Consider the following 10436-nt stretch of genomic DNA (forward strand, 5'->3'; position numbering starts at 1 on the left):
GGGGTGGGAGCGGTTCCCAGATGGGATGTAGAAATGTCCGCCAACCGAAACCCGTCCTTCCCGCGTCATCTCCCCACGACGTGACGCGACACCCTGTGCGGTGTGTGGAGAGAGACCCTTTGTCTCGCCGCCACCGCTACAGCAACCGAGGACAGTCCTCAAACAGGAGCACGGTCCCATGAGCATCGGTCCCATCTGAACCTATTCCCTAGTTGGGGATCCTAGGGTGTGTCTAGGGATAGACCTGGAGCACGAGGTCCTGTGTGTGGGAACCAGATGAACGAACGCGCAAGACCGTGGGTGGCGGTGGGAAGGAAGAGGTGCGGACGAGGTGTGCCCGGGTGGCATACCCGCGTTTGAGCGGCTGCCTTCCACTCGGCTCCCGGCATCATCACAGCGTTTTGGGGATCCAGCACCGCACCGGGCTCCCCGCGTGGAGCCTGCTTCTCCCTCTGCCTGCCTCCCGGCCTCCTTCTGTGTGTCTCCCTTGAATAAATACAGTTTATTTATTCATTTATTTGTTAAAGATTTTATGTATGTATGTATGTATGTATGTATGTATTTATTTATTCGAGAGAGAGAGAGAGAGAGAGAGAGAGAGAGAGAGAGAGGCAGAGATCCCATGCCCGATCAATACAGTTTAAGAAATTAAACTTAAGGGATCCCTGGGTGGCGCAGCGGTTTGGCGCCGCCTGCAGCCTGTGGTGTGATCCTGGAGACCCGGGATCCAGTCCCACATCGGGCTCCCTGCATGGAGCCTGCTTCTCCCTCTGTCTGTGTCTCTGCCTCTCTGCCTCTCTCTCTCTCTCTCTGCCTCTCTCTCTCTCTCTCTCTCTCTCTCTCTCTCTCTCTCTCTCCCTGACTAAAAAAAAAATCCTTAAAAATAATGAATGAATGAATGAATAATAAATGAATGAATAAATAAATAAATAGATAAATAAATAGATAAATAAATAAATAAAATTTTAAAAATTAAAAAAAAGAGAGTTAAAAAATGGAATGGACAGATAACTTGGCGAGGAGGATGTGTGAAGGTATGTAATGCCGCTGAGCGACTCTAGGCTTAGAAAGGGTTACAAGGTTCCACCGTAGGTGACGCCTGTCTTTTGGACCACAACCGAAACACAAAACAAGACCCCCTGTCCCTGGCTCAGAGTAAGGGAGTTCCTGGGTCAGGCTGGAGGGGGTTCCTGTGGTCCGCAGAGTGCAGAACCCCGGTTCAGCCATCTGGACTCTTTTCTTCCTGTCCTCGGAGACAGGCGTGGTCGCAGACGGCACACGCCTGTAAAGGCAAGGCCAGAAGGAAGAACTTCAGCATCCCTTTGGCTCTTCTTTTCTGTTCTTCCGGTTGTTGTGGTTCCGGTGTTGTTGAGCCTCAGCATTTCCAAGCACCTTGGAGGGGCAACCTGGGAGGCTCGCTGAGGTTAAGCAGCTGACTCTCGGTTTCGTCCGCCAGGAGGTGGCACTCTTGACTCGCCCAGTGAGGCCGTGGCGACCTCTGGAAGGAAGGTATCAGGCTCAGGGTTTCCGAGGGGCTCGGCTGGCTCCCCGAGAAGTGGATCTGAGTGTCTCCAGGCTGTCTGATCCTATCTGAGTCTTAGGATGCGATTCCAGGGGCCCGTGGCCCGCTCGGTCAGTAGAGAGCACGGCTCTTGACCTCCAGGTCCTGAGTGCGAGCCCTACCTTGGGAGTAGAGATCACTTTGACAAATGGACCCCGGAGGGGGGGGGGGGGCGGGGGGGGGAGAGGGGAGGGGAGGGGGGAGGGGAGGGAGGAGGGGAGGGCGGCGTGGGGACTGGGGGAGGTCGAAAGAAAGAGAAACAGACGCCATTCTACTCAGGGAAGGCCTTGGTGATACAGGGGATCCTTCCAACGGTGTCTGGTTACAATGAGAACGGATTCCCACCGACCTTCTGAAGAGGATTTAACAATCGCCAAAAAAAAAAAAAAGGAAGATGACTCACTGAGAGTTTCTGAACTCTGTTCAGGGTTTCGTGGAACTCATTCAGTTCCACGTTGTTCCTTTCTGTTCGGCTTCCATGCAGCTTTTTCATGAGTTCCGGCAACTCCTACTGTATGTAGTTGGACGATCTCAGGATGACCAGACACCGGGATCCGTCCAGAGTGCTTTCCGCGAATCTTCTGAAAGGCGGACCGTATGGTTGCAAGACCTTCCGAACAACACCTGCACGTGACAGGGAGGTCACCCACGGACGGACGTGCCTAAAGACCCGATGAGAATTCATTATAATGCAGTCGAGAGGAAAATCCGACCAGTTTCTGTCACACACACACACACACACACACACACACACTCACACACAACACACGCAGGCACGCACGCAGAGCATTTAACCAGTTCGAATGTGGAGTGATGGCACTCTACCAGGACACGTTACAAGTTTAGGAATTTCATTTCGTGTTTGGAACACCGGCAGCATTCACCCACGCAATATAATCTAAGAGGGCTTATGATTCTTTGTCTGACAGTGCTTCTCACGGTCCTTCCCATAACAGGTAAACGACCTATAGTAGTCAAGAGACTCTATTTAGGGTTTGGCATTCTGGGATCCGCTGAGAATCCACGAACGGATGAAGGAACCAGTAGACAGACAGCCAGGCAGCCAACCAGCCAACCAAAAACATCTCAGGAGTTTTCAAGGCACATGCCTACAAAGGATCACGGATCATAACAAAACGGAAATCTTCATTGTCTCTTTCGCCAAGGTGGCCCCTAGGAGATTCTACAGGTGCTCTTAGAGTTGTCCCCCAAAATGAAGCTCCTTTAACGTGGAGAAGTGTTCACTCTTACGTAGGGGAAGACCGGATAAAAACGAATCCAAAAAATAAAATAAATAAGTAAATAACAGAAAAAGTTAAACAACAACAACAACCACCAAAAAAAAAAAAAAAAAAAAAAAAAGGAATCTAAAAACCTTGCTGTTCTGGGCAGGTAAAGGGAGAAACACACACACACACACACACACACACACACACACACCCAAAAACAAACAAACAAAAAAACCCCAACCAAACCAAACCAAACCAAACCAAGCCAAGCCAAACAAACAAACAAACAAACAAAAAAGCACATTGTCTTTGTCTTTTCTTCTCTGTTCACACTCTTATCAAGAGTAGACTACCAATGCAAGAGAATCTCGTCATTTTAGCAGAGAGAAGAGCCAAATCTCAGTTGTACACCAGTATACTAGTAAAACCCACTTCTCCCAATCTCAGTCCGTCCTGACCACGCCTACAATTACTTTTCAAAGAGTCTGCTTCTGGGACGCCTTGGGTGGCTCAGCGGTGGTGGAAGGTCTGCCTTTGGCTCAGGGCCTGATCCCAGGGGTCCTGGGATCCAGACCCGCATCGGGCTCCCCAGTGGAGCCTACTTCTTCCCCTGCCTGTGTCTCTCTCTCTCTCTCTCTCTCTCTCTCTCTCTCTCTCTCTCTCCCTCCCTGTCTCTCTCTCTCCCTGTCTCTCTCTCTTTCTCTGTCTCTGTCTCGCTTTCTCCGTCTCTGTCTCTCTTTATCTCTCTGTCTCTCTCTGTCTGTCTCTCTTTATCTCTCTGCCTCTCTTTTCTCTGCCTGTCTCTCTCTGTGTCTCTCTCCCCTTCTCTCTGTCTGTCTCTCTTCCTTTCTCTCTCTCTCTCTCTCTCTCTGTCTCTCTCTATCTCTCTGTCTGTCTCTGTCTCTCTTTGTCTGTCTCTGTCTCTCTCTTTCTCTCTCTGTCTCTCTCTCTCTCTCTCCCATGAATACATAAGTAAAATCCACAAAAAAAAAAAAAAAGAAAAGAAAACCAAAAACAAATCTCAAAAATCTCCTTCAGAAATCCCTTCTATAATTTCTTTTTCCGTTCCGTCAGTCTTTTTTTTTTTTTTTAATTATTTATTTTTGATAGTCATACAGAGAGAGAGAGAGAGAGAGAGAGAGAGGCAGAGACACAGGCAGAGGGAGAAGCAGGCTCCATGCACCAGGAGCCCGACGTGGGATTCCGATCCCGGGCCTCCAGGATCGCGCCCTGGGCCAAAGGCAGGCGCCAAACCGCTGCGCCACCCAGGGATCCCCCGTTCCGTGAGTCTTAAGTGTTCTTTCTCTAAATAGCTGGGCTTTGGGACGCCCGTGTGCCTCAGCCTTTGATCGTCTGGCTTGGGCTCAGGACGTGATCCCAGACTCCTGGGACTGAGTCCCATATCAGGGTCCTCGCATGGAGCCTGCTTCCCTTGTGTCTGCCTGTCCCTGTGTCTCTCATCTCATGAATAAGTAAATAAAATCTTAAAAAAAAAAAAAAAAAAAAAAAAGCCAGAGTCATTTCAGGACAGATTCATTTTCTTTAACCACCACCACCACCACCACCACCACCACCCGCATTTTCTACATGTCTCCTACTATCTCACACACAGAGGTTGTTTTCCTTGTCGTTAACCAGTAGTCTCGATTCCATGTGGCAGATTTTTAAAAATTGTACTTATTTTACACTTTTTGAGCGAGGAGCGAGGAGCGAGGAGAGAGGAGAGAGGAGAGAGAGAGAGAGAGAGAGAGAGCACTTTGTGAAGGGGGAAGGGAGAGAGAGAGACAGAGACAGAGACATAGGCAGAAGCAGGCTCCCCACAGGGAGCCAGATGTGGAAATGGGTCCGGACTCGGACCCTCCCCCCCCCCCCCCCCCCCGCCGCCCCAGAATTGGGCCCTGACCCAAAGGCCGATGCTCAACCCCTCAACCACTGAGCCACCCAGGCGGCAGACTGTTAACTCCTAGAAACCTCAGTCTCTGGTGAAAAGCCAGTAGGAACCACGGGCACATTGCCTATCATACCAGAAATCCTTAGATTGTCAAATGGATGAATACATGTGATAGTTTTTAGAAACACGTGTGTGTGTGTGTGTGTGTGTGTGTGTGTGTGTGTGTGTGTATGCGTATGTATTGTTGGGCTGGCTGAGAGACAGGGGCACCCAAAATGGCGGACATCTCAAACTGGGTCAAAATGGCTGATCTTCCCGTCAAAGCAGCAGCCCTGACCACCACATCATCTCCAGTAAGTCGAAGCCTAGATGGGAAACCGAAACTTTCCATCCAGGACTTTCCAGCCAGGAACCACCCCCACCCCCTCCCCCGATACTACCCCACCCCACCCCCCCAGCCAATCACCTAAGGGCACAGTGTTCCCTTGTCTAATTTGGCAAGGGACCCACCCGGATCCAGAGCCGGAACCAAGAAGGCTTAAAAACCCCCACAGTCCCCAACCCCGCGCGACTTCCCTGTCTCTGGCCACCTCTCCGAGTCATGGAACCTCGCCCAGGAGCGCTCCCCATTAAAGCACTCTCGAACCTACTGCCTGGCTCTGCTGGTTTTCTGTTATTTCTCCGCTGTTCATTTTGTAAAAACCTAACATGTAGGACACAAATTTTTTTTTTTTTTTAAGATTTAGTGTGTGTGTGTGTGTGTGTGTGTGTGTGAGAGAGAGAGAGAGAGAGAGAGAGAGAGAGGCAAAGACAGAGGGAGAAGCAGGCTCCAATGCAGGGAGCTTGACGTGGGACTCGATCCCGGGACTCCAGGATCACGCCCTGGGCTGAAGGTGGCACTAAAACGCTGAGCCACACGGGCTGCCCTGTATGATACAATTGTTAAGGAAGCACGAAACAGGGGATCCCTGGGTGGCTCAGCGGTTTAGCACCTGCCTTCGGCCCAGGGCGTGATCCTGGAGTCCCGGGATCGAGTCCTACATCGGGGGTTCCTGCAGGGAGCCCGCTTCTCCCTCTGCCTGTGTCTCTGCCTGTGTGTGTGTGTGTGTGTGTGTATGTATGTCTCATGAATTGTGAATTAAAATTTAAAAAAAAGAGGAAGGAAAAAAGAAGCAAACAAACCTGAAACACGTTTACTAACACACCCAGGTATCGGCAGGTTTCCTGAATCAGACAAAAGAGAAACACAAAAACTGAGGTGGGGGGGAGGGGGGGAAGGAAGAAAAGGGCAAGGGGTGGAGGAGGAAAACACAACACCACCAAACAAAAAAAACCACCTTGGGTGTCTCATTGACTCACACTCTAGTATTTTACCTTCTGTTGGAAAGACAGACGCCAGGTATCCGGTGAACTGAACCCAATTTATCAATTAAGCTAGTTACACCTTCAAAGTTCCAGGTCACCAAAGATTTGGGAAGGTATTGTAAAAGTTTAACCTATAGACCTTTTTTCATCTTTTTCTTTCTTTCTTTCTTTCTTTCTTTCTTTCTTTCTTTCTTTCTTTCTTTCTTTCTTTTACCTGCTTGCTCGTAACAAGGAAAAGTACACGAGACAGACAAAATCGATCATTTGGAGTAGTTTCCGTGGACAAATCCTCAGAGGCACAACTTAACTAATCCGTTGAGTTCACAGCAAAAGTTGAGTACGCCCGTCCCTCGGGGCCTGGACCCTCGGGCATCCATCCGGGTCGGTCCCGGTGGAACAAGGGGATAAGTAGTTCTCCTTTTCTTTGCTGTGCCTGTGGGGTCTAACAAGACACCACAGTGTCTTGTTTCTTTGTAATGAGGTGGCGGAGGGGTGTATCTCGATCACCACCATTCCAGGGCCCACAAACTGTGACGGGAGCACAGCGCATCCCACCGCCCACCCCAACCCCAACGGCGGCGGGGGTGGGGGTGGGGGTGGGTGGGGGCAAAGCTGGTCATCCGTATGAAGTGTGACGGTGATAGCTCCCAGGACACGTCTTTTTACAGGAAACCCACAGGGACCGCGGATACGCAGAGATGACTGAGGCCGATGTCAATCCGAAGGCCTACCCCGTGGCAGATGCCCACCTCACCAAGAAACTCCTGGACGCTTGTTCAGCAGTCCTGTAACTACAAGCAGCTTCGGAAAGGAGCTCACGGAGCCACCAAAACCCTCCACGGAGGCATCCCTGAGTTCATCCTGATGGCTGGCTGCAGACGCCGAGCCCCTGGAGGTCATCCCACACCTTCCGCTGCCTGCCGCGCCGCGCCACGTGAAGAGAAGAACGTGCCCTACGGGTGTGTTCGTGCGCTCCAAGCAGGCCCTCGGGCGGGCGGGCCTGCGGGGTGTCCGGGTGTCCTAGTGTCATTTGCCAATACGCTCCTGCCGTCTGCTTCGGTAACGTGACGTCGTTCCCCTTCCCCCCCCAAATCCCAACCCATGCCCCTGAGGGTGGCAGGGCAGCAGCGTACCAAAGAGATGTGCTGCAGAATTCGAGGCTACCTGGGTGAGTCAGACAGGCGGCAGCTGACGTAAGGAGTTGAGAAGTGGCTAGGGAAAAAAAAAGAAAAGAAAAAGAAAGAAAGAAAGAAAGAAAGAAAGAAAGAAAGAAAGAAAGAAAAAGAAAGAAAGAGAGGGTCCACTGATGATGCCGGAATGAAGTCTGAGCAAGTCACGGAGACGTGACCGGAAGCTACAGCAGAGACCTCGGAATCAAGGAAACATGCTCTCTGGTGAATGGAGTCGTCTTTCACGGACGCTCGGTACCAGGTCTGAGAGGCCTTACGCCTGTTTCCTGCCAGAATCGGATCAGATGTATGTATCCTTTATCACATCAGACGGACAGTGCCAGCCTGTCATTCTGGTGAGCATCCTAATAAAGAAATATCTTCAAACTCCACCGCACCCCCCCTCCAAAAAATAAAGGAAACCAACAACCATGCATTGGCTCCAAAGGCGTAGATGTCGCCCCAGCCGCCCCCCCCCCCCCCCCCCGCCGCCCCGCGTCCTCTAAAAACTCAATCTATGTGTTCCCCACTCCCACTGTCAGGCTCCCGTGGTGGCCCAATGGCTCGGGTGATTTTTGCTCCTTACAGGGGGGCGGCGGGATGAGGAGGGGGGGCGGCGATGGCGTTGGAGGCACCCGGGATGATGGCAGAGGAGTTGACCACTCCATCCACAGGAGTGTTGCAGAAACGGGGGGGGGGGGGGGTGCGGGGGCCGCGGGGGAGGCGGAGGCGCAGAGGCGGCAAGGCAGTCCCCGCCCCCGCCAGGACTGAGACAGATTTAAAGGTTTTTATTTTTTTCCTTTTTTTTTTTTTTTAAGGATTTCTTTATTTACTCCTGAGAGACACAGAGAGAGGCGGACTGAGACAGATTTAAAGGTTTTTATTTTTTTCCTTTTTTTTTTTTTTTTTTAAGGATTTCTTTATTTACTCCTGAGAGACACAGAGAGAGGCAGACAGAGACACAGGCAGAGGGAGAAGCAGGCTCCCCGCAGGCAGGGAACCGGATGCGGGCACAGGACCCCAGGGTATCCCTTCCACCTCCCCCCCCCCCCCCCCCCCCCGCATCACACCCTGAGAGGAAGGCAGCCGCCCAACCACTGAGCCACCCAGGTGTCCACCCGTCCCTCTTGTCCCTCTTTTCCTTTCTCTATCCGTCAACCTTCCAGCCTTCCGCCTCCAACGCCGCCTGTTCCTTCATGTCGGTTTCCTCCTGGAAAACAGGCCTTGTCCGTGGTTGCCTTTCAGCCCTCTGAAAGAGGTGGAGGCGCAGGCAGTGGGTTGGGCATCGGTTCTGGTGCTCGTCCGTGCGTGCGTGCGTGTGGACTTCGGATTTCTGGCGTCTGCCTGCCTGGCCTGCTTTCCCCGTCTTCTTCATGATTTGGACTCATGGGAAGTGTGTGTGTGTGTGGGGGGGGGGGGGAGTCGGGTCCTTATTTCTCTGGACCACCTCTTGGGTCCCATCCCACGAGGCATCTTTCTGATGGGGTGACGTGGAAGTCCGAACGTAGGGAATTTTCTTTTCTTTCTTTCTTTTTCTTTCTTTCATTCTTTTTATTTTTGCCGGATTTTGAGAGAGAGAGAGAGAGAGAGAGAGAGAGAGAGAGAAAGGGGCAGAGACCTAGGCAGAGGGAGAAGCAGGCTCCAATGCAAGGAGCTCGATGTGGGGCTGGATCCCCGGATCCTGTGATCACGACGTGCCCCTAAGGCAGATGCTCCACACGGAGCCACCCAGGCGTCCCCGTTTCTGTATTATAAGGGAGACAGACAGGCAACGTGTGTTCAGAGGGACGGAAACAGAGCCCGTGTGCTGAGGTTTCTCGGAGCCCTTTGGACATTTGGCCGGTGCGAAATCCAAGGGAGCGGGGCCCAGAAACGTTCAAGGCTGAGAATTCCCTTGCTCAATATTCATTTCGCAGATGCCTGATTGCAAGTGGTATGGAATGGCATGGCATGGCATGGCATGGCATGGGTGTCTGTCTGTTTGGGTTACTAGCAGGACCCAGAGAGCCGAAGCTCTCGACCTCAGGGACTTGAAGTTGCAAGTTGGATGCCAGAGATAGAGAGGTAGGCTCAGGCAGGCAGGGCCAGAAAGCTGGCTCGCCCGCCCGGGGAGTCCAGGTGTGAGGCATATGGGATCGCAGGGCAGCTGGGACACAGCCTGGTCCGGATCCACCCAGGTCCAGTAGCGTTTCCCGACTCAGGAAAACGTCGGGCGCCCAAGCGGGGCCTTCCTTAGGGATGTTTCGCTCCCCCTCCCCCTCCCCCTCCCCCTCCCCCTCCCCCTCCCCCTCCCCGGGACGGGGACATCTGCACCGCTAGGGGGCGCACCGGCCGCCGCCGGCGGCGGCAGCGTCTTCCGAACCACCCATGCCGCCCCGGTTCCGGTTCCGGTTCCAGCCCCCGGGAAGGGCGCACTTGGAAACGTCATCCGAGGCGTCCTGGAGCCCTCACCCCCAAAGATCCGGGACACCGGACGGCGGGCGTCGTTCCCGATCGGTTGTAGAAATGTCCGCAAGGGGATCCCTGGGTGGCTCAGCGGTTTAGCGCCTGCTTTTGGCCCAGAGCGCGATCCTGGAGTCCCGGGATCGAGTCCCACGTCGGGCTCCCGGCATGGAGCCTGCTTCTCCCTCCTCCTGTGTCTCTGCCTCTCTCTCTCTCTCTCTCTCTCTCTCTCTCTCTCTCTCTCTCTCTCTTTCTCTATCATAAATAAATAAATCAATAAATAAATCAATAAATAAATCAATAAATAAATAAATAAATAAATCTTAAAAAAAAAAAAAAATGTCCACAACCCCAAAGCCCTCCTTCCTGCCTCACGTCCCCACGCCCCGGCACCGTGTGCGCAGGGAGAGGGGCCCTCCGCTTTGTCGCCACCGCTACAGCAGACAAGAACACGTCCTCAGCACAAGAACGGTCCCATGAGAATCGGCCCCGTCTTAGCTTATTCCCTAGGCGGATACGGTAGGGTGTCGTCTAGAGATAGACGTAGAGCACGAGGTCGCGTGCGGGAAGCAGAGGAACACGCAAGGCCTTGGGGGAAGCAATGGGGAGTAAGAGGGGTGCGTTAGGGACGCCCGGGATCGAATCCCACATCGGGCTCCCAGTGTATGGAGCCTGCTTCTCCCTCTGCGTGTGTCTCTGTCTCTGTCTCTCTCTCTGTGTGTGTGTGTGTGTGTGTGTGTGTGTGTGTGACTATCATAAATAAATAGAAATCTAAAAAC

This window comes from Vulpes vulpes, unplaced genomic scaffold (genome assembly GCF_048418805.1).
Source record: "Vulpes vulpes isolate BD-2025 unplaced genomic scaffold, VulVul3 u000000694, whole genome shotgun sequence".
Lineage (NCBI taxonomy): Eukaryota > Metazoa > Chordata > Mammalia > Carnivora > Canidae > Vulpes > Vulpes vulpes.